Source organism: Urocitellus parryii, chromosome 5 (genome assembly GCF_045843805.1).
Source record: "Urocitellus parryii isolate mUroPar1 chromosome 5, mUroPar1.hap1, whole genome shotgun sequence".
Lineage (NCBI taxonomy): Eukaryota > Metazoa > Chordata > Mammalia > Rodentia > Sciuridae > Urocitellus > Urocitellus parryii.
In genome coordinates this window covers 149,076,924-149,099,533 of record NC_135535.1, presented here as the reverse complement: position 1 = coordinate 149,099,533, position 22,610 = coordinate 149,076,924, and the positions used below count along the sequence as shown (strand labels likewise).

Sequence of the window (22,610 nt, the reverse complement as noted above, 5' to 3'; positions counted from 1 at the left end):
GAACCCATTTTCCAACTTTAAAACAGAAAAATGTCACTAATTATCTGGATTATTTTCTATTTCTGTCAAGCAGAAAACTGATGTTTGTATTGTTTTCATCTGAAATCTAAAAAGGGAAAATTGATTAATATTTATAGTTAAAATATTTTATAAAATAAGAAGAGGTGTCCTTACAGGTAAGTTATCAAATGCCATTCTAAGATTTATTCTAAGTTTTGCTGTAAAAAATTCCTTTTGATATTGAGCTAATAGTGAAAACTCAACCTGAACAAAAGTATTTCGAAGATATAAATGTTTAGTAATGATTTGATTAAGAGATCAAAATATGATTGTAGCTATACTTTATGTGTTTAAAGAATCCATTTGTGCCTTAATTAAAACACCATGCTTTTGATCAGGTCAGAGATATATATAAATACATGAATACATGGCATGTCTACAAGATCCGTTGGAAAACTAGCATTTTTATAAGTGAATAAACATTGTAGGGATGGCAAATTTGGAGTTTCACAAAAATAATGAAATGTTTACTGTTGTAGAATCTATATTATATTTAAGTTTCTTTCCTGAATCATTTAACTCTCTATTGTACCCTTAATTAGCCACTTCTCACAGCACTTTTCTGTAGAATCCATCTTAGTGTTGCCGGTCTTTTTTTTTTTTCCCTACCTACTTTAATTTTTCGGTTCCTTTGATTTACACAAATTTCACTGTAAACCTAAATAGTGGAAAAACCTGCCTGATCCCAGGTCATTTTAACTTTTTCAGTATTCAAGGATTGCTTATAACAAGTGCATTATGGCTGGGGACTGTGCACCCAGGAGAGCTCATGCTCTGTGATCGTCAGGGACCCAAGAGGACCTGCCTTGTTGTTCATAAATGTTTTGATAAATTTATAGGTTTTTAAAATTCATTTCCTTTCTTTTTCTCTAAAGCATTAGATAAATGTTTATCTCCCTTCTATCTCCAAGTAGATCATCTTTGTATCTGCATTAGGACTTTTAGAGTAATATGTCGGTCTAGCTGTCATACAGTGTACTGTCAAGCAACATTTCTGAGTAATAAATATTTTGGGTGCAGAAGATAAAACAGATTATATTCTTACAAGGAGATATATATGTGTATATATATGTGTGTGTGTGTGTATATATATATATATATATATACACACACACAAATATACAACATGTCAAAAGTTTGCTTTCAAATGAAATAATTGTGAAATATGACAAACAGACATAAAAAATGTATTGGTCTTTTAACAAAATATCCAAAGTTAGCCACACTGATGAGAGGCCAAGTTTGAATGGACTCTATAACAGTCTTATATATGTAGACAGCTGATAGAATAACTTCAAAATGAGATTCATTTTGAATCTCTAAATTTGAAGAAAATAGATCCAGCTATTTAACTAGAAATCACCACCATTTCCTTTCTCTCAACTTGCAAATTTGAATTCAGAAATTTTAATTATATTTGTTTCACAGATAAATTTTAAATTAAATTAAAGATTGAATTTAAAAATTCTTTATTTCATGTTTCATGGGTGTTTCCATGGACTATTGAAGTCAAGTTGATTTCACCATGTCATAGATTTTGATGTTGAAAGAATTTCTTAAAGGTCACTCAACCTGAACAAACATCTAATGCTAGAACCTTTTTATTTGCTTAGAAGCTCTTCTGCCTAAATGCCTCATAGGATGGAATTTCCCTGATTCTCAAAACTGCCTAGTCAACTTTGAACAACCCGCTGTCTTCAAAAATTCTCCATTTTATTGACCTTCCTATGGCTTCTAATAATTGATTCGGGCTTTGATATATTTGACTAAGTTCATGAAGGAACTGGACTCTAAATGCTATTTAGAAAAAAAAAAATCACATTTCCCATGTAACAGTTATTTAAAATAGGTTTCTTTTTTTTTTTTTTTCCCCTCAGGCTTTTTTGTTCTTCCTCTGGGCACATCATCTCCATTTCCTCCTGCTGTTCCCCTCCCCTCACCAACCTGGTCCCCTGTGTGCATTTCAACTTGTATATATCAATCTACAATCTAGGTGGTATTGAGCACAGTATTCTAAATGTAGCCTAATCAATTCAGAGTAGTGGGGCTACTACTTTCTCTATGGAAGATATAAAAAACCAATTATTGAAGACTAAGAATTTTTGGGGGGGGTTTAAAATAGACATTTAATTCAACTCACTGTTAGCTAAGATTCCTTACATGAACTCTGCCAAGTCACATTTGCCTAGTCATGTGTTTATGTTGTTCTCTGATGCATAAATTAGCACTTCTATATTATTACAAATCCCCAAACCAATCATTTTGAAATTTTTGATTCTAAAAAGACTCCTACAACTTTAATGACAGTTTTGACTTCTGATTCATTTGCCTGATGGTCTCGCCAGAGCTTTGATTATCATTTTAGTTGGATTTATTGCTGCCAGGTAGAGTAAGCCCTTATGCATCTGTGGCAAATGTTATCTCCATGAAACCACAGGCATGCTGTGAATAAATCTATCTATAAGAACTAGTGAGAGATCACCACATTGGTATCCCAGGATGCTGAGGTTTAACAGAAGCTTTTGGAAGCAAGTAAAAATAATAAGCAACATAGAGTACTAGCTTATATTGAGAAAGAAGAATGAGTTTGTAATATGGAAAAATAAAATTTTAATCTTAACCTATAAAAATAGAGTAATTATCAAGAGATTAATGCCAAGACTGGTTTCTTTTCCTTTTTCTTCTTGGCTTTCTCCTTGTTTTTCTTTCTTCCTTTGTTCTACTAATGTTCAAATTAATTTCTCAAAAAAAAAAAAAAACAAAATACCAGAAGAAATCTAAGGAAAACAAGTCTCCACAATGTTATCATTTAACATTGAACAATGAGGCAGAGATAGAGTAGAACAAAGGTTGCAGGGTCAGAGCTGAAGCCAAGCAGGTGGAGCAAAGACACAAAAGAGCTTTATCTAGGTGTATTGTTAGCTCACAGGTATGCAGATGGGGGCACATGGAGTCCTCTGAGGGACAGGCAGGTTTCTAGGTCCTCAATGTTCTACTGTCTTTTGTCTCAGTATTTATTACATACACATTACCTTAATATACATACAGAAGCAATATCTTGATTCCAGTGCCAGTTAGATTCTTATGTTTTGCAATGCAATTTGCAATCTAAAAAGAAAAGAAATATGAAAGGAAGAAGAAGGGAGAAAGGAGAGAATACATGTAAGAACAAGAGGGTAGGGAGAGACAGAAAGAGAAAGAAAATTGAGATTAAGGGCCAAGTTCTTCTAGTTTGGGTTGCCCTCCTAGGGGATTTCAAAGTGGCTTTGGCTCAACTTTGATCTTAAATTGCAAATCCCTGTAAAGTGTCTTTTGTAAATTGGAGTAAGTGTGTGTGTGTGTGTGTGTGTGTGTGTGTGTGTGTGTGTGTGTGTATAATTTTAGCTTGCAGAATTCTAGTGGGATGGGGTATAATTACAGATTTAAAGAACTATAGTAGATGGGACATAACTATAAGTGCAATTAAGCCAGGCAAGTAAAAACCAAACAGGCAGCTCTATGAAATGTAACTCTACCAGGCAGGTTTATGAGACATCAGCCAAGGGAGACCAACCCTTGGCTGGGAAGAATCATCTAATTCTTAGCTACTGAAAAAAATTGATAGGGTTGCAAAATCTCTTTCAGGATCAAATTCACACACTGAATAGTAAAAGAAGAAAGTTAAAAGGCCAAGTGTAAGTGTGGTAGGAATAAGTTTGATATAAATGATAAGCTGTGAATTTCAGTGGATAGTGGAGTGAGGGTGAGGAAGGGCATGCTCAGCTCAGCTTTGTGCCCAGGGGAAGTCATAATAATGAAGATCTGCCTATTTCCAAGAACTGAAGGGGCAGGTTGGGCTCCTGTGAGCCCAGTCCTGCCATTACACTGGTGAGGAAGCAGAGCCACAAGGTTAGTGGCAAAGCTGGTCACGAGGACAGATCTGACACTGTGGTTTTAGATCATTTCTTTCACGGTTGGTCTAACTTGTTCTGTGTTCTTATATACGGAACCCAAGAGCTCCTTGGTTTTTAGCTACAGAAAGGCAGTATATTTAAGGTGGTTTGAGAAAAATCTGAATTTGAGTTTCAGTTTGACTTTCTGTGGCTGCAAGGCTTTGAAAATATTCCTAACAAATCTAGACCTTTCTTTGCAAATGTGGAATAAAAATAAACAGCACATTCAAATGACATCTTAGGGCTGGAGGAGGTTTTTGGTTTTTTTCCTTTTTGGTAAATACAAAGTGCCATCCAATTATAAGGTGTGTGTACTTAAACTCAAACATGTTTTTAAACCTCATATTATCTCTGGATAAATGTCCCAGAGTGCTAAAGAGTAAAAAGAAAAAAACATCTTTAACCTTTTTTACAGCTTCATGAAACTGGCTCTGTGGTTGAAGAAAGTTAAACAAGTTGCTTTCTTAAAAGGCTTCTCTTTGAATCTTTGAGAGAATCACAGTAGTATGTAATATATGACAAACATTTGCCATGGAACAGCTCTGTCCCCAGGCTTGTGGAGGAACTAGTGTTCCTTTGAAAACACTTTGGGAATTGCTCTATTCTGGTCAAGTAGAAAGAACCTAAGTTATTCAAGTAAATCTACTTTTTAGTCTATACCATTTGTCCAAATGAACAGTTAATGGCTGTAGAATGTCCTAAAATAAATGCTAGCATAAGGAGATTGCAAAAATTTGCCACTTTTTGATTATGTATCTATCAGCTCCACCATTTAGAATCTGAGTGTCTTACTGTTCTCATTTGTAAAACAGATATCTACTGCATTGATTCTGGCAAAAGACAAATACTGTAGTTAGCACGGTGAGTTTAATAAATGGAACATGTGCTGGGTGCAGTGGTACAAGCCTGTATTCCTAGCAACTTGGGAGGCTAAGGCAGGAGGATCACAAGTTTAAGGTCAGCCTGACTTAGCAAGACTTTCTCTCAAAACAAAAATGACTGGGGATATAGCTCAGTGATAAATAGACCCTGGATTCAATCCCAAGTACCTCTTGCTACAAAAAAAAAAGGGGGGTGGAGGATAAATATGCACCTAAATAAGGGACACATCATATTCTTGGAAATGCAACACTGTCACAAGATAATAATAAGAATTTAATGAAACTACCAAAATGGACTTTCCTCTGACTGGGTAAAAGAAGTATGCAATTCAAAGTAGAAATTCAAGTTCAATAAATATAAACATAATTTTGGATAGATTTTAGGAACTCAAATGATTTTGGTAAATGCATCAGCATATTCTCAATTAGGAGAGAATAAATAGGATTTGGTATGATCCAATACTCAAAACAGAAACAGGAATTGCTTTGGGAAGTGTGAAGTGGAATCTTAAGAAAACCACCAGGAAAAAAAAAAGAAGAAAGAAAACCAGCAGAAAAAAAAAATACTCCTTAGAACCTTTTGCCAAAAACCTAGACTATCCTGCTACCCAAATCTGCTAATCATCCTAATAAGTAAATAGGACTATTATATTATTAGCTGAACAGATCTGGAAAGAGGCCATAAAGATTAGCTTCCCTCAGGTGTACCAAAAATTAAGGTGTGTATGTGTCTGTGTCTGTGTGCGGTGGTTTTGTTTTTTGTGGTCCTGGGAACTGAATCCAGGAAATTGTTTACCACTGACCTATCCCAGCACTTTTTATTTTTATTTTGAGACAGGCTCTTGCTAGGTTGCCCTGGCTGGCCTCAAATTTGCTATCTCCTACCTTAGCCTCCCAAGTCACTGGGTTTACAGGTATGTGCCACTGTGCCTCGACACTGTGGGGTGTTTTGTTTTTGCAGTGCTGGAGATTGAGCCCAGGGCTTTTGCACATGCTAGGCAAGCATTCCACCATTGAACTTCACCCCGAGTACCAGGAGTGGTGGTGATATTGTCATTGCTATTTTTAGCAGCAAAGGAAATTGTCCGGTGGCACATGCCTATAATCCCAATGACTCAGGAGGCTGAGGCAGGAGGATCATAAGTTCAAAGCCAGCAACTTAGCAAGACCTTGTCTCCGAATAAAATATTTTAAAAAGGGCTGGGGATATGGCTCAGTGATTAAGTGCCCCTGGGTTCAATCCCTAGTACCAAAAAAAAAAATAGTGTTCTTCACCTTAAATTTTATCATTTTAGGACTAACTTTTAAATCATGTCACTTTGCTTTTTGTCTGATATTTCTCTGTTTACAATTGGTCCCACATAGTTGCATGCATCTGGCAATGATGAAGTCATAATGGTAACTTTTTGAAATGCCAGAAGGAAAGACCAAATTTCATTCTCTAGTAAATACAAGAATTGAGTATGGTGCTTGGCACATGACAGAGCTTCATACATGTGTGGTTGGGTGTTTAGAAGGAAAGGGAGACCCAAAGGAAAGATAGTGGTACTTGTTTCTAAGACTAGGGTAGAGGATGTACCTGCCATATTCCTTCTTTCCATTAAACCCTTTTGTCACTGAGAGTTTTATAATGATTCTCCCCAGGCACATTTGTATTTTAAAGAATGGTTAATGGACATACAAGAATTTCCAGCTAAAGAAAACGATCTGTTTACTGTGACAGGGCTTTACTCTAAAACAAAGTCTGTTGTGTCTTTGATATCCTCTCTTTGCCATTGGAGTTGTTTAGAGATTTTCACCCACACTCTCCACTTCTCTAATTATGCACATTTCCAGTTAGAGTCTCAGATAATTCATCAAGCCCTAAACATACCCTTCCAAGAAAGTGTTTCTTTCTACCCTTCCCCATCTGGTAATGGTTTCCCCACCCCAGACAGAGCCCATGAGTTATATGACCTCTCCCTCTTCTTACCACTCATATCCAGTCCAGCAAGTCACATCTTTTCTACTTCCAGAATACATCTCAAATCCCTCTTTCCCTGTCCATCTCCATTGTTACCACCCTAATCCAATACACCAAAATTTGTCTCGGGGATAGGCAGAGGCTTCCTTTATAGTCTCTACTTGTCTCAGAGACTCAGCTTTCTGCATAGTATCCACAGCAGTCCTTTAAAAGTATCAGTTGGATCCTATTATTCCATTCCCCAGCTTAAAACCCTCCAAAGCTTATAGTTATACTTTTAAGATTCCCTCATGCTCTTGCATATAATTTTAGTTCATTCATTTCCATTACAGCCTATTGTGCTGTAATAAATTTACTCACTCTACTGTTGTGGGTTGACTCCAGTTTGAGACTGCTGGAAACAAACCTGATACAACCCTTCTTAAACATCTCCTGGTGCACATGAACATACACTTTTGTAGGGTTTAAATCTATGAGTATAATTGCAGGGTATAGGTTACGCAAGACAAGAGAATTCATCACAACCAGGGATCAATAGACTAGGATTATAAGATTAGATATGGAGATTTAAAAACAGAAAAGAACTTTATTCTCTTTTATTGCTGAGTAATATTCCATTGTGTATATGCCACATTTTTTAAATCCATTCCTCTACTGAAGGTCATCTAGATTGGTTCCACAGTTTAGCTATTGTGAAGTCTGCTCCTATAAAGATTGATGTGGCTGTGTCCCTGTAGTATGCTGTTTTTAAGTCCTTTAGGTATAGACAGAGTAGAGGGATAGCTGGGTCAAATGGTGGTTCCATTCCAAGTTTTCCAAGGAATCTCCATACTGCTTTCCATATTGGCTGTACCAATTTGCAGTCCCACCAGCAATGTATGAGTGTGCCTTTTTCCCCACATCCTCACCAACACTTATTGTTGTTTGCCTTCATAATAGCTGCCATTCTGACTGGAGTGAGATGAAATCTTAGAGTGGTTTTGATTTGCATTTCTTTAATTGCTAGAGATGATGAACATTTTTTCATATATTTGTTGATTGATTTGTATATACTCTTCTGAGAAGTGTCTGTTCAGGTCCTTAGCCCATTTATTGATTGGGTTGTTTTTTTGGTGCTTAGCTTTTTGAGTTCTTTATATACCCTAGAGATTAGTGCTCTATCTGCTGTGTGAGGGGTAAATGGATGGAGTTAGAGAAGATAATACTAAGTGAATTCAGCAATACCAAAAAAGACAAATGCGGAATGTTTTCTCTGATATAAGGTGACTGACTCATAGTGGGGTAGGGAGGGGGAGCAGGGGAGGAATAAGACAAACTCTAGATAGGGCAGAGGGATGGGAGGGGAAAAGAGGGGGCAGGGGGTTAGAAAATGAAGGTGGAATGGGATGGACATCATCATCCAAAGTACATATATGAAGACACAAATTGGTGTCAACATACTTTATATACAAACAGAGGTATGAAAAATTGTAATGCATTCCACTGCCATGTATTTAAAAAATAAAATCAGTTTAAAAAAAACAGAAAAGGAAAATAATATTATAAAGAAAGTGATTGCCATAAGGAGACAGGAGAAGCCTGTGATGGGGATGGTGATGCTTCTGAGGTGCTGATGGTTTTCTATTTCTTGATCTGGATGGTGTTTATTTTGTTTAAATGTACATTTACATTTTACATATTTGTGTTGGCATATCTCATGATAAAAGTAGCCTATTCTCAAATAATACAAATACACCCTAAAATAATATAAACATATACCAAGGGGGAAAAAAAAAAGAAGAAAAGAAAAACGAAAAGCCCTCCCAAATGTTTCACATTGTACTCAGAATAATCTCAGTCTCTTTCCATGATCAACAAATCCCTGTGATATGGACCCTGGCTATCTCCATTTTCCTCAGTCACACTTTTTGATTCCTTCTTAGTATTCATCTTTTATTAATCATTAATTTCGGGGGGAGGAGCAGACTTGTTCTGTAAAGGGCAAGTGGTAAATATTTTCAAATTTTCAGGCATATGTTCTCTCCCACATTCACTCAGCTCTGCCATTATGACACAAAAAGCAGCCGGACAGTCTACCTGGACACATGGGCATGGCTGTGTGACAATAAAATTATTTCCCAAAGTAGGCAAAGGACTGCATTTGGCTCAGAAACTTTAGTTTTCCAACTTTTTCATTAATTTTGTTCATTTTCTTTCAAACTAGTCTGAGAACTCCCTAGGAGTAGAGCTCTGCTGGTCACTGTTACATCTCTTAGGACATGCACACATATGCCCTCATTCATGAATGAATGCATCCACCGGCCTCCGTCTATATACTTACTTGAGGCTCTGCCCCTGTCCAGGATTTCACATAAATGAACACTTTCAGCATCGTAAACAAGGTGCTTGCTCATTTATTGAGCTTGTAATGTGCTAGGCATTAAGCTATAAACATTTCATGCATTGCGTCATTCACCCTCACAGTGAGTCTGAATTAGGGCCATTGCTATTTTCATTTTATAGATGTGGAAAATGAGTTTCCACAAAGTGGAACTTTGATCAAGGTCACGCAGATGATCAGTGCTGGGGCTGATATTGACAGCCTTTGCACTTCACTTCTGCTCTAACATGGATGTTGTTTGGTAACTTGGATGAATGCCCTACAGCTGTTGAGTTATTTCAGTTTTAAATGAGATCATTCATAAAGTGTTTAGCCTAGAATTTGGCATATGGTAACACTCAGTAAATATTAGTTACTTGGTACCTTATCTTGGTTAATTTTCTCAAAGTACTTGAGAACATTATTAGTACTATTATTAATCCTATTACTCCTAATCTACATTTAGTCCTAATTGAAAGCCCTAATTTAAGGTGTTATTAGTTCTGATTTACATTAAGGAATCAGGCTGAAAGAGTTTACGTATTTGTTTGAGTTCCCATAGTCAAGGAAACTGGAATTTGAATTTAGGCTTTTTGCTTAGACCTGCTTCATGAGATGCGTAAGCAAAGAACAGATCATGTGATAAGGAAATTCAAAAGAAAGGGAGATGACTAAAGCCCTCCAGAAGGAGCTTGAAAAGCATTTTAAAGAATAGATAAATTTGGACAAGCAGAAATTGCAGGGAAGGGTGGAGAAGGGTGGGGATGTTACAAAATTCAGAAATCTTTTGGGTCTGTAGCAGAAACAGGAAACCACAGGCCTCCACAGGAGCTCAGCAGTGGGAATGGTGACACCAAGCACTGGCCTAGGTAAAGTCCCCTAGGGCAGGACACAGGAAGAAAAGCAGCTGTTCTGGAATACTCTGGGCACACTGACATTTAAGAAGAGGAACATGGAAGGATATGGAGAGGCAGGGGGGAGGGATGGTGAGTCAGGAAATTAGAAGAGTAGGTTCCAGTGGAGGCCAGGGAAGATGCTTCCATGAGAGAAGCTTCCGTGGAATGTGCTAATCAAATGAGCACATGCAGTATAGGAACCTTTGATAGCCTTATCAGTGGCCACACTCACCCATGACAATAGGACAACATGGATAGAGACACAGGCAGAGCACATAGACCTTGTATGGGCAAGGAAGGTCAGACCAGAAATACATTTTTTTTGTTGTTGTTGTTCTAGCTGAAACAACAAAGAGCTAAACAACCTGTGGAATGTTTAAGAGATGGCAGGGAGTTAAGTGTCCTAATTTCCTTTAGTCAACAGGCTGGTTCCCCCCCCCCCATATTATAAGGTATAATTCTGAATGTGCCATTTCCCTTTGAAATAATTTCTGCTTCTCTCTATCCACCTGAAAAGTCTGACCTGCCTCATGTGAAAGTAGATCCTCATCCACTTTTCATCCCTCCTGTTCATATTAGTATCCTTACTACAGAGAGACAAAAGGTAAACCCAGGGAATGTCAGAACTGAGAATGAATGGGCAAGAGGGTGGGGCAGTGGGCAGACAGCTGGGAGCAGTGGAGGGGGTCCTGATCACCTGGGCCAGAACCCCAATGAGGACGAGAACTGGGAAGAGACCCCACATGTCTGCCTTGGATGTGTACGTCCTTGGGGTATTGGTTAGAAACAAAACCCACCAATAAATGGGTGTTTATTGCCTGGCTTTAGTCATGGACATTTGGGTATAAGAAAAGAGGTCAAGTCCTTGCCTACAAAATATACACTTTGGCAGGGCGCGGTGGTGTATGCCTATGATCCCAGCAAGGCAGGCTGAGGCAGGAGGATCACAAGTTTAAGGCCCTCAGCAACTTGGCGAGAACTTATCTCAAATTTTTTAAAAGGGGCTGGAGATGTAGCTCAGAGATAAAGTACCCTGGTTTGATCCCTAGCACGGAAAGAAAAACAAATCAATCTGTCTCTCTTCTCCCCCAACTCCTCCCTCCCTTCCTCCTTCCCTCCCTCTTTGGGCAAAGCGCCCCTGGTACCTTTTTGGGGGGTGGGGAGGTAGGAGGGATACTGGGTATTGAATTCAGGTAGACTTAACTACTGAGCTACATTCCCAGTTTCGTTTTTTAATTTTAAGACAGGGTCTTGCTAAGTTTCTGAGGCCAGCCTCAAATTTGCAATCCTCCTGCCTTAGCTGGAATTACAGGAATATACGACCACACCTAGCTTCTGATACTTCTTTGAAAGTACAAGGGAAGAGTGAACAAGTTCCTGTACTGTACACAGTTTTATATACCTAGCTAGTGAACAGCTGAGACAATGAGGTCTTGGTTTGGGTTGAAGCTAGATGATGAACTAAAGAAGGAATAAACAGAAGAAGCCCATTGCCATGACACTGCTGCCTTGAATTTGGCTTCCTCATTTATCTGCTTGTTAGAACCAACATTTTAGTGCCTAATTTCACAGGACTAGTTTGTGGCCAGTCGTTATTCATTATCTAGTCTTCTTTACAAATGGCCTGGATTTTCAGTAATGGGAGCAGGGTGGATAATCTTGTCCTTCTTTCAACCTGTACTCTGTCCTTAGGTGCTTAAATGACCAAGTCAGGGGAATGTCTAATCCCACTTAGCTGACTATAGAGTGAATTTCTACATCAGGGTTAAGTAGTGATAAAAATATGAAAACAAATTGTAATGTCTGTCTGAGCATTTATCTTTCCTGAATCCTTTTTCTTTTCTGGGATGGGTTTGTTTATTAACCCAACCAAGATCACAGGGGACATTTTTCATTGCTACATCTGGAAAAGTGCCAGCACTGAGTCACGCATGCTTACTTTAGAAACTAGCCAGGATTAAGGAGCAGTAAACTGCCATACAGTTCTTTAAAAAGAGGTATATCCAGCCACAGTGAGCAGAATAATGTTTAAGGAATGAAATTGAGTTTGCACTTAAAAAAAAAATTAATCTGACTAGAATCATTAGTTCCGTGGGATGACAGCGGTATGTCCTTTGAGAGGTGTGCAAATTTTGCCATTCAAATCCCATTCTTTTTTGGCCACCTACAAATCCAGGGTCTAATGAGCATTGAAAGCTGCGGGAAGGAAAGAAAACTGAAGCGTGGTCCCACAGGGGTCCATGATTCTTAAAAGATAACACGATTCTTCAGTCTCCTACAAGTCACCTGTCGCACTCACGGCTCATTTAATCTTTTTCTAAACTTACCCCATAGTTATCACCTATTTTGAGAAGAAAAGCAGAATAGTATTATATATCAGTCTTAATTTTATTTTGAAAGAACAAGGATTGCTGCAAGGAGATGATGGGAAATGAAGGGTTAAAGTGAAGTCCCCCCCTCCTCTTCTCATTCCTGAGGAGGGGAAAGGCCAGTCAAGCACCCAGCAGGAGGGCAACTGCCATATTCTTTAGCTTGAGCCTGAGGCTGTCAGCTTTTCTCTGAGCCTGCAATCACGCCAGAAGGTCCCTAAGTAGTGAGCTGGGCTGCACCACGGTCTTCCAGCCTGATGCAGAAGTCCCTGGAACACAAGGGACCTCTTGAAACTGATAGCACAGCTCCATCCTCCACCCTCCACACATCACCTCCTACCTTTTATCACGTCTCAAAATCTTCACAGTAACCTTAGTTACCTAGGCTCCTGCTCCAAACTGCAAAACAAAAGGAGAAATACAGATCTGGAATCTAAGGAACTTTCTCTTTGACTTTAGGGTAGAATTCGACTTTTAGAATTAAATTTGAATGGATCAGGGCACTAATCCTACTGTATTCCTCTTCCTTCCTACTTCTATTTCCTTGCTTTTTTTTGAGACTGAAAATACCAGAAGATCAAGGGAAAAGTCCTGTGAGCAAAGATAGTCATTTGGATGCTCTGAGTTGAAAATTTATTGTCTAAATGTAGGATGAAAGAGATAAATCTTTCTACTGAGCTTTTGATTTAATGGAAAAAAGTTCCTCTTAGAAGTTATCTATATTTTTGTGTCCCTTATTTGAACTTTCAGCAAGTAAAAACATGTTAGATCTTATTTCTCATTATTAACTCCTTTTAAGGGGCTAATACCACACAGGGCTGCTATAAAGATGGAAAGAAATAGCTCATATGAGGCGTTTACACCAACGACTGGAGTAGAACCCAGTAAATGCCCTTCCTCTTTTTGTGTGGGATGGATGCAACTGTCCTGCTTCCTGTTTGAGGATTAGAATTAGGGCAGGATAGCATGAGAGGATGGGGAAGAGCTTCGAGAGTGTGAAACTTCAGTTTTAAAAAAGAGTAAGTCAACAAAATAATTGCATTTCCATCCCCTGATGGCCATATGCTGTGGTCACTGGGATGGCAGTTGTCCCTCTATAATCCAGTTCCAAGGGTCCTAAAGAAATGGTCCAAGCAGCTCATTTCCTACAGCTCATTTACTTGCCTCTCACTTCAATGGAGCCACTGGCTTGCTATTCTCAGAACATCCCATTCCTTCCCTTTTTTGCTGCGTCCTTTTTCTGGGAATGGCCAACTTCCCATTTTCACTCTCTCCACCTCGCTTAGCTCCACACCCTCCATCAGCCTCCACCCAATCTACTTGATCAAACAGTCCATGGAGCTCCTGTAATAGTCTGTGGTTTCTCCTGCTGCTCTTCTGCCATGGTGGTGTGGTGGTTAAGGATTGGTTTCTGCAACCTGACTGGGTGGGTTCCAACCTAGACTCTGCCCCTGACTTAACATGAGTTTTTTTTTGTTGTTTTTTTTTAAGAGGATTTATTTATTTATTTGATACTAGGGAATGAACCCAGGGGAGCTTTACCACTGAGCTTCATCCCCAGTCCCTTTTATTTTTGTTTGGAGACAAGGTCTTGCTAAGATGCTGAGGGTCTCACCGAGTTTGAGGCTGGTGTTGGACTTTCAATCCTCTTGCTTTGGCCTCCTGAGTTGCTGGGCTTACAGGTGTACAACCACCATATCCTGCCAACATACGAGGTTTTAAAGAATCAGTTAATCTCTTTGAATATGTTTCCTCTTTGTCTATAAAAGGGGTACTGAGAGTAACATAGGGTTGGGAATCAAATGAGTACATTAAAACATGCTTGGTCTGTCACTCAGCACTAAACAAATACTACTAGTACAATGTTTGTTATCATGTGTGGCCTATTCTTTACTGGAGACTAAGTGCCTCAAAGGCAATAGTTGGCTGTACTGTCTGAATATTTAAATTGGTTTGCAGACCAGCAACACTGCAGTCCCCTCAGAGTTGATTACATGTGCCAAAACTAAGGGCCTTCCCTAGGCCTGTGGAGTTGTCATCTGCGGTTTAACAAGTATCCTAGCTGATATAAATAATGTGTATGTATTGGAATTTAGTTACTGAATTCCGTGGCTGAAGCTGGTATTTTAATTATTCTGTTAATTCCCACCTGCAAAACAGATAATCCTGACAGTCAATACTACCATTAGGTAACTCTCATGTACTTGTAAAATTCCTTTAAACTAGTGATTATCAAAGTGTGGTCCCTAGTCCTGCAGCCTCAGAATGACTTGGGAATTTGTTAGAAATGCAAATTTTCAGGTGATTCTGGTGCACACCACAGTTTGAGAACTACTGCTTTAGTACACAGGGAAGCTACCAGAAATTGCACATAAACAACATGCATCTCCTTCTCCTTGTCTTGTTACTTCATTTTTTCTATTGCATCTCTTACAGAAGCAAGTAAGGTGGAATATCATAAAGTCTTGCATTTCCTCTCCATGTTTACTAGACATCCACTGATGCTCTTGCATATTTTAAGCTCTTTCTGACAGGCTTATGTATGACATAATACTGTTTCTGGTGGCCAGAACACACAGCCTATATGATTTATCTGCAGTCCCTGTATTTTGTTTTGTTAATTTTATTCATTTTTTGAATAGGTGATAGATGCACATGGTACAAAATTCCCAAGGTACAAGAGTGTACAGTGAAAAGTAAGTCTCCCTCCCCCTCCCTCCAGTAATATAGTTCTTCAGAGGCAATCGCTGGTCTTTCAATCATCCCACACATTTGTTGAGCACCTACTATACACCAGGCGCTATTCTGGGCACTGGATATATATTCAAAACTTGCAAAATCCCTTGCTCCCCAAAACCCTAGTATTGTTCGATAGCCAGCATACTTCAGTAGTTAAACATAGGGATCTAGAGTCGAGTCAACTGATTTTGAATCCTATCTTCTCCACTTTCCCCCCACCACCAGTACTAGGGATTTAATCCAAGGCGCTCTACCACTGTACCCTATGTCTGTGAAAACTGGTATTTTAATAATTTTGTGACAGGGACTCATTAAGTTGCCTAGGCTGTCCTTGATCTTGTGATCCTCCTACCTCAGCCTCCTGAGTAGCTGATCTTGGATTATTTATCCCGTCATTGCAAACTAGGTTTTCTTGATCTTGAAGTGAAGATAACAGTTCTATTTTATAAGGTTATGAGTATTAGATAACACATACGTTTATGTGTGTTTATATGCTCCCCCACATTTATATGAAGCACCAAGAACGGTGCCCAGAACATAGTAAATGCTCAACAAATATTGGTGTTAATTATAATGATGTGATTGATCTCTTTCTCCTTTCCTATGGTATAGACTAGAAATGGTTAAATGATTTATTTTCTCAGTAATCTTCATTTCCTTTCTTTGCTATATAATCAAAAATCAATTTTTTAAAGAATAACAGTAAAATTAAGTGTTGTGAGTTTGATTATTAACTACTTCTCTATAGGACTATTTACTGAGTCCTATTAAGAAACCAACTAATAAATCACTAGAATATAGAGGTTGTTTTATTATTCTTTCCAATCTACCTTTTAAAAACCTCATGTAATGTGGAGGTTTTGTACTATAATTTCACCTTTTTAACATCACAAAATACATATTTGGGGAAGATTCTGCATTTCACAGGACAAGAATTAAGCACTTCTGAGCAAAATTTCTAATTATGTAGTGTGTTATATTAAGGAACTTTATGAATGAAGTCTCCAACCAGCTGGGAAAACACCTTTCATTCCTAGAAAAGCAAAGCAACCAATTTTTTTTTTTTTTGGCTCTTTGCTTTCTTCCCCCCTCCCCAGGGGGGATGGTCTTAAGGTAGAAAAAGATTAGAAGCAAATTACATGCAGAAAGAAGGTAGGAGGGGAGAAAGAAAAAGAACAACTCCTAGAAAAAAAAAAAAACACTTATAAATATTAGGCTAAGAACTATTTCTTTATTTGTCATAAAAAAGGATCATTAGAGGGTATAGTGAAGATTGCCAGGAAGTTAGATAAAGTGTTTTATGTCACTTACTGGACCATTTACATGAAATCTAAAAAGAAATGAGGGTAGACCTATTTGGTTCACAGCCCTTGATAATCATTTGGTTTATTTTTTCTTTCTCTCCTTTGTTCTTGATTTTATTTTGTATTGTTTTCCTATAGACAAAGTTTACAGGTCTATAAATGGTTTGTGACAGTACAGGAAATCTTTTCTCCTAGCCTAAGCACGAAATAACAGAGGAGTAGGAAAAGGGGGAGAGCTGAGAAATTGAAGTAAAAGCCTCCATTGGGATTTTTACTATTGCTTAATGATGGGCTCAAGGTAGGTTTGAGGAGTTCCGAGTTCTCTTTAAAGCATTTTCTATGTTCTGGTATATTATTGACATAAATGGATTAACAATAAGGACATCAGGCTCAATGAAAGTTTTGAAAGGCATGAAGTCAATACTAAATAGATGAGACCTTCTCTAAGGCATTGGCCACTGTACTTCTCCTGGTCTTTGTCTATACTAATCATATAATGTGCTGGAAACCTAACTCTGATTTATTAGGGATGCATTAGGCAACTAGTGTGTGACCTCTTTGACTTACCTTTGGACCTTGTCATTTCTCATTTCTCTGTTTTGGTTACCTATTACAAAGTAATAACCCATTTCTAAACTAAGCGTCAAATTTAATATTGTCGGATGGTTCTGTTGTTAACTGGGCTCAGCTGGACTCTTGAGATCTTTCAGGAGATTGCAGTCAGATTGCAACAGAGGCAGGAGTAACTAAGTATCCAAGATGCTGACTTTATTCAGAACTCTGGCACCTCTGCTAGGATGGCTAGAAAAGCTGAGGGCTGGTTGGTTCTCTGTCCAAGAAATTTCTCCATGTTCCTGTCTCAAGCTTTTTTATAACATAGTAATATCATGGTAATCAGATTTCTTGCATTGAGCTGGCTTCCACTGGACAAGTGTTCTAAGATTCAGAGAGGACCTGTAAGGTCATAAGAAATCATTTTCCCTGAATTTTATTTTTCAAAACTCTAGCCACCCCAGATTCAAGTAAGGTCTATATGCAAGGGCATGGGAAGAAGCAAACATGGGTCACTGCAGGTAGGTGTAGAAGGACATCTTTAAAGGCTACCAATACCCTATTTGTCAAAAGGTAGTCAGACTTAACCTGTAACACAACTGATATTCCACTGCCCCAAACACATCTAGGAAACAGAAACTACCTAGATACTTCTTGGATGATGAACATGTGGCTCTTGATAACATACATAATTTTAACTAAACATTTCTTACATTGAATGAGTGTCATTTATGGAATTACATTGTCTGGCTTATACACACGTGTACCTGTTAGAAGATAGCACTAACCAAAATATTTTGGGGTTATGTATTGATTAGAGGCAGTTAACAAGTCACTCAGTACAATTCATCTCAATCCTTTCTAATCTATGGAATAGTAGTGTCATAGTATACAATAATTATAGAATGTTTTGCTTATTGAGAGGAGTAAATTATTATTATTTATTATTAATATTTGTGGTACTGGGAATTGAAGCTGGGGTGCTTTACCACTGAGCCATATCCCTAGCCCTTTTAATTTTTTAAGACAGGGTCTTGCTAAGTTGCCACGACTGGCTTTGAACTTGCAATCCTCCTGCCTCAAGCCTGCCGAGTTGCTGTGCTTACAGGTGTGTACCACCATGCCTGGCAATTTTATTGTCAGTGTTCAATCATTCATTCATTCTATCAGCAAGTATTTTTGAATACTTATGATGAGACATGAGACAGGCCCTGTATTAGTTGATTGAGTGAAGGGACAGTTTGCTGCTGTGGTCAGATTTTTCCTTTACCCATAGAAATAGAAGCAGCTTAAATGCTAATTATATGAATTCATGTGTTCAGATATTTGGGCACTGGAGAAAGCTGTGTTATAGAACAATAGTCACAGTATTGATTAGGCCTGACCTTTGTGCATTATTTAATTCCCCAGAAAATCACAGTAGGGGGCAGCCATCTTATTCCAGTTTTGTAGAGTTGGAAACTCTGACTCAGAGTAGTTACATGACATTTCAAAGGTCACCCAGTCAATAAGTGGTGGAACTTGGATTTGAATCCGGAGCACTGACTGTAAAAAACTGCATTAAAATAATACTTTTGCATTAATCTTTACATTCCACATTTTTAGTACTTTATTTATTTTTATGTGGTGCTGAGGATCGAACCCATATCTCACATATGCTAGGCAAGCACTTTACCACTGTGCCACAACCCCAGCCCCATTCCATACTTTTTTTTAAAATTTTTAATATTTATTTTTTAGTTCTTGGCAGACACAACATCTTTATTGGTATGTGGTGCTGAGGATCGAACCCGGGCCGCACGCATGCCAGGCGAGCGCGCTACCGCTTGAGCCACATCCCCAGCCCGACATTCCATACTATTAAAAGAAATATTTTCACTGTTCTAAAATGGAAAGTGCCTGATTATTTATTATAAATTATAATAAATTATAATTATATTTATTATATTTATTATTATTATTATTATTATTATAAATTATAATTTACATATATTTATTATTTATTATAATCAGGCTGTTTGTATTAATGTTTGGCCAAATATATTGATGGTTCTCACTGTCACCCCATCCAGGGCTGCTTTTGGTTTCATACTGACCATTCTGAAATCTAAGAAAGATGGGTAAAGAATAATGGAAACAACTTTCATTGAAACTTTACTGTATGTGAGTCATTACCTTTAATTTGCAAAGAATGCTAAATTAGTATGGCTTGAAGATTTACAAAATAAAAATAAAACAAACGAACCTCTTATTAGCCATCACGAATTCCAAAACTATGAGGGTTCTTCAAATATGCCTGGACCTGGAAAAAGATGATTCCTAGTCTCCAGGATCTCACCAGGCAACAGGAGGAGTCAACAGGTGTTTTCCCTGGCAATGCACTCTAACAAGGCCCACCCACACTTAAAATGATGAGAGGAGATGGGAGGAATGCTAGGAAGAGGCAGAGACTGGAGAAATTAGCTGGAGAAGAGGGCAAGAGATTTCATCCAGAAAGTACACCCTGTGTAAAGGTTCAAAGTCTGAGTTTAAGGAATTCTAGGGACTGAAATAATGCTATAACAGGCATGCAGGGTGGGTGTGTCAGGGTGACCAGAGTCAAGGCTGGCCACGGGCTCCGGAGGTTTAAATGAATGATAGTCATTGAAAAAGGCTTTGCTAAGTAGTTTGGTTTATTTTTTAGATGTGAAAAACCAGATTAATGATCAGACATGACTCCTCTTAAACTGTGGCTTCCCTCCCTCTTTACAGAGATTGGGAATCATTCTTCTGCTTGGGAATGGTTTTCAATATGTACCAGGCATTATAAAGGGCTTCCCTTCTATTTCTTTATATTTACATTTGGTTACAATCAGGCTGATCAGATAAAAGCAGCAGCTGTCATATTTTAATACTGTGAGTCATTCATTTGTTCATTTACGCATTTACCCAGGAAAAACAAATTTGTTTGCCACCGCATCAGCTCTACAGATTCAAATTGGTGTATGTTTAGGTAACATTCCTAGGGGAGTACATGCATTATTATAAACCATTGCCATAGGCAGCTTACTTCAAGACAGTTTCAAAACCCTTACTTTCCAGTCTAATTCTCCAGCTAGGTGGGTAGGGGCTGAAATGGCCTCTCCAGTGTACCCAAATGAAGAATGCAGAAACCCTGCTAATTTTTTCCTCATTGTCAGCATAAACAGGGTGGAGCCGCCTAGAAGGGAGGCCTTAAGTTCCAGCAAAGAGACAAAGTAACAGCAAAGCGGCAGCCACACCTCTTGGGCACTGCCTCCTACCAAGGGGTGACAGTGACCTCTCCAGCCAACAGGACCCTCCCAAGGGATTGGCTCCCTCTCGCAGGACCTCTCAAGGAGGGAGAACCAGTAAGATCCTCTAGTATTGAAGAGTTGAATTTGCATCAGAAATAGAGCAGAACACCCATCTGCTTTCCCCAGCACGTCTGGCTTCTGCTCTCTCCTTCAAACTCCTGATTTAAAACAAAATACGGTGAGCAAAAGTGTGTTCATCGGCGCGTCTTTGAGAGCTCTGCAAAAGCTGCTTCCGCGCCACAGTTTCACAATCTCAACTCAAGGGCAGGCCCTCCCTCTCTCCTTTTCTCCCCTCCTTCCACCTGACAGGGACCATAAATAACTGAGGCTCCTGGTGTTCCCAGCTAGGAACAAAGTTGAAAGTTTGCCTGGAGCTCCTGGCCACTCCCCACCAGGGCAACTTCTTTGTTTTCTTCTAATGTTTTTGCTCTCTACCTGAGTTTGGCTGTTGCTTCATTCATATCTGAGAAGAGTCACCTCCTAATTAAATGCAGCACCTCGCGCTTTCTCCCAGCGATTCCAGCGGTCTCAGTTACCCAGTTAGCCACTGAGCGCTGGTATCAAATTACGGAAAATCTACACCGGAGCAGTCCTCATATTTACATACAAATAACTCATGGGCTTGCATTTATGTCACCATTCGGTCCTGCTAGAGGCTTGCCAGAAGAGTTCTTAATCCAATCAGAAGGCGCTTTAAAAGGATGTCTGCGGAGGGATCAAAAGGATCTTAATCTCAATTAAGTGTCGCCAGATTTTTTTTTTTTTTCTGTCTGAAATTTTGAAAATCTTTGCACTCTGAGGAGCGGGAAAAAGATGTGTGATTCCTCAGTTGCCTACAAGGAGACCGAGATGCTGAGGGGAACTCGGCAGCTGTGGTGAAGAGAGTGGATCCAACCCAGGGATTGGTTTGCTTGGGCTGGTTTGGAGGTTGATTCTAAATCACTGCCTAAGAAATTCCTGGAAACATCAGGAAAACGTTTGGTCAGCCCAGCTTGGTGGAGAAATGGCTTTACCACAGAGTAAGAACTTTTTCTTTAAGTCGTACTTGGGATGTGCTGGTTTTGTTTCAGATGCAATGAATATGCAACTCGCTCAGCTGTAAATTGTTACTTAAAATAATCTCTTGGTACTGGATAGCAGTACAAAGTTGATCTGTTTAGGTTTTTACATTTGCAAAAACAGTAGTTGACAGTGTATTTTTAGACCTGATAGGTAGTTTAAAAGCTGAGCTCTGGTGGTTTCCTGAATTTAAATGAATGGAAATTGTAAAGGGTGCTGAATGGAGTGGGAAAATAGGGCTGTGGCGGATGAATCACTTACCTTTGAGAAAACACAACATGCACACTTGGGGAATCTCCTTGGGCTAGCCAAGCTTGTGTCTCCAGAAAGGGAAAAAGGGTCTTAAAGAAAGAGAGTTTGCCTGTAAATAGAAGGAACTTTTTCACAGCCTTAGCTACATTTTGAGAAGGATGGGAAACATCCCAGAGGGCAAAGACAATTGAAAAACCTGCCCTGTCACTCTTGGAATGTGGTTTTCTGTGTGAGGTCACGTTAGCCATGTGTAGCTAGTAAAACTATTTTATGTGATTAACTCTTTTAAGAACAATTTATATGGTCCTCCTTTCAAACTACGGGACTCCCCCCTCCCCATTTTATCTCCGTAGAAGGCAGAGTGGCTTTCCAAGTGGATTTCAAGCCCTGGGACAGCTTGTTTGTTAATTTGATAGGTTTAGAAACAGTTCAAAATTAATGTGTTCCAAAGTCCCCCAAATGAGCAGTTATAGCACACATAAATAACTTGCTAGTTACATAAGCCCCAAACTGAAATCCTGTGTGTGAGAGAACCTTTTTTTTTTTTTTTTTTAAAAGTCTGTTCCCTTCCCACAAAAATTTTAAAAGCAGTAATGAGATAGCTCTCATTTTCCAATTCATGTCCGTTCAAACAAGCTGCCCTCATCAAGGGTGAGCTGAGGAAAATTCTGACGCAAAAGATCCACCTTAATGGGCAGCTGGGGCTCAAAAAGGTGGAGGATGGAGTTAGGGGTAATGTTTGTAAATTGGTACTTAACACTTGGAGATGGATACATTACTTAAATTTACTCTTGAAATTGTATACTAACCTCTACCTATGCTTTTCTTCTTCCTAAATGGCAGTTAGAAAAATTATCCAGGGGCTAGGGGAAGATGGAAATGAGATAAGATGTGGGTTGTTTTTTTTTTTTTTTTTTTTCCCCCCTACAG

The 22,610-nt window shown here is 38.8% G+C and overlaps 1 protein-coding gene across 1 annotated transcript in view; it reads left to right on the top strand.

The window, feature by feature from the left end:
* The window catches only part of Ank3 (ankyrin 3), a 323,355-nt gene that overhangs the window by 198,833 nt on the left and 101,912 nt on the right, over positions 1 to 22,610 (top strand). The gene's annotated exons all lie outside the window — the stretch shown is intronic.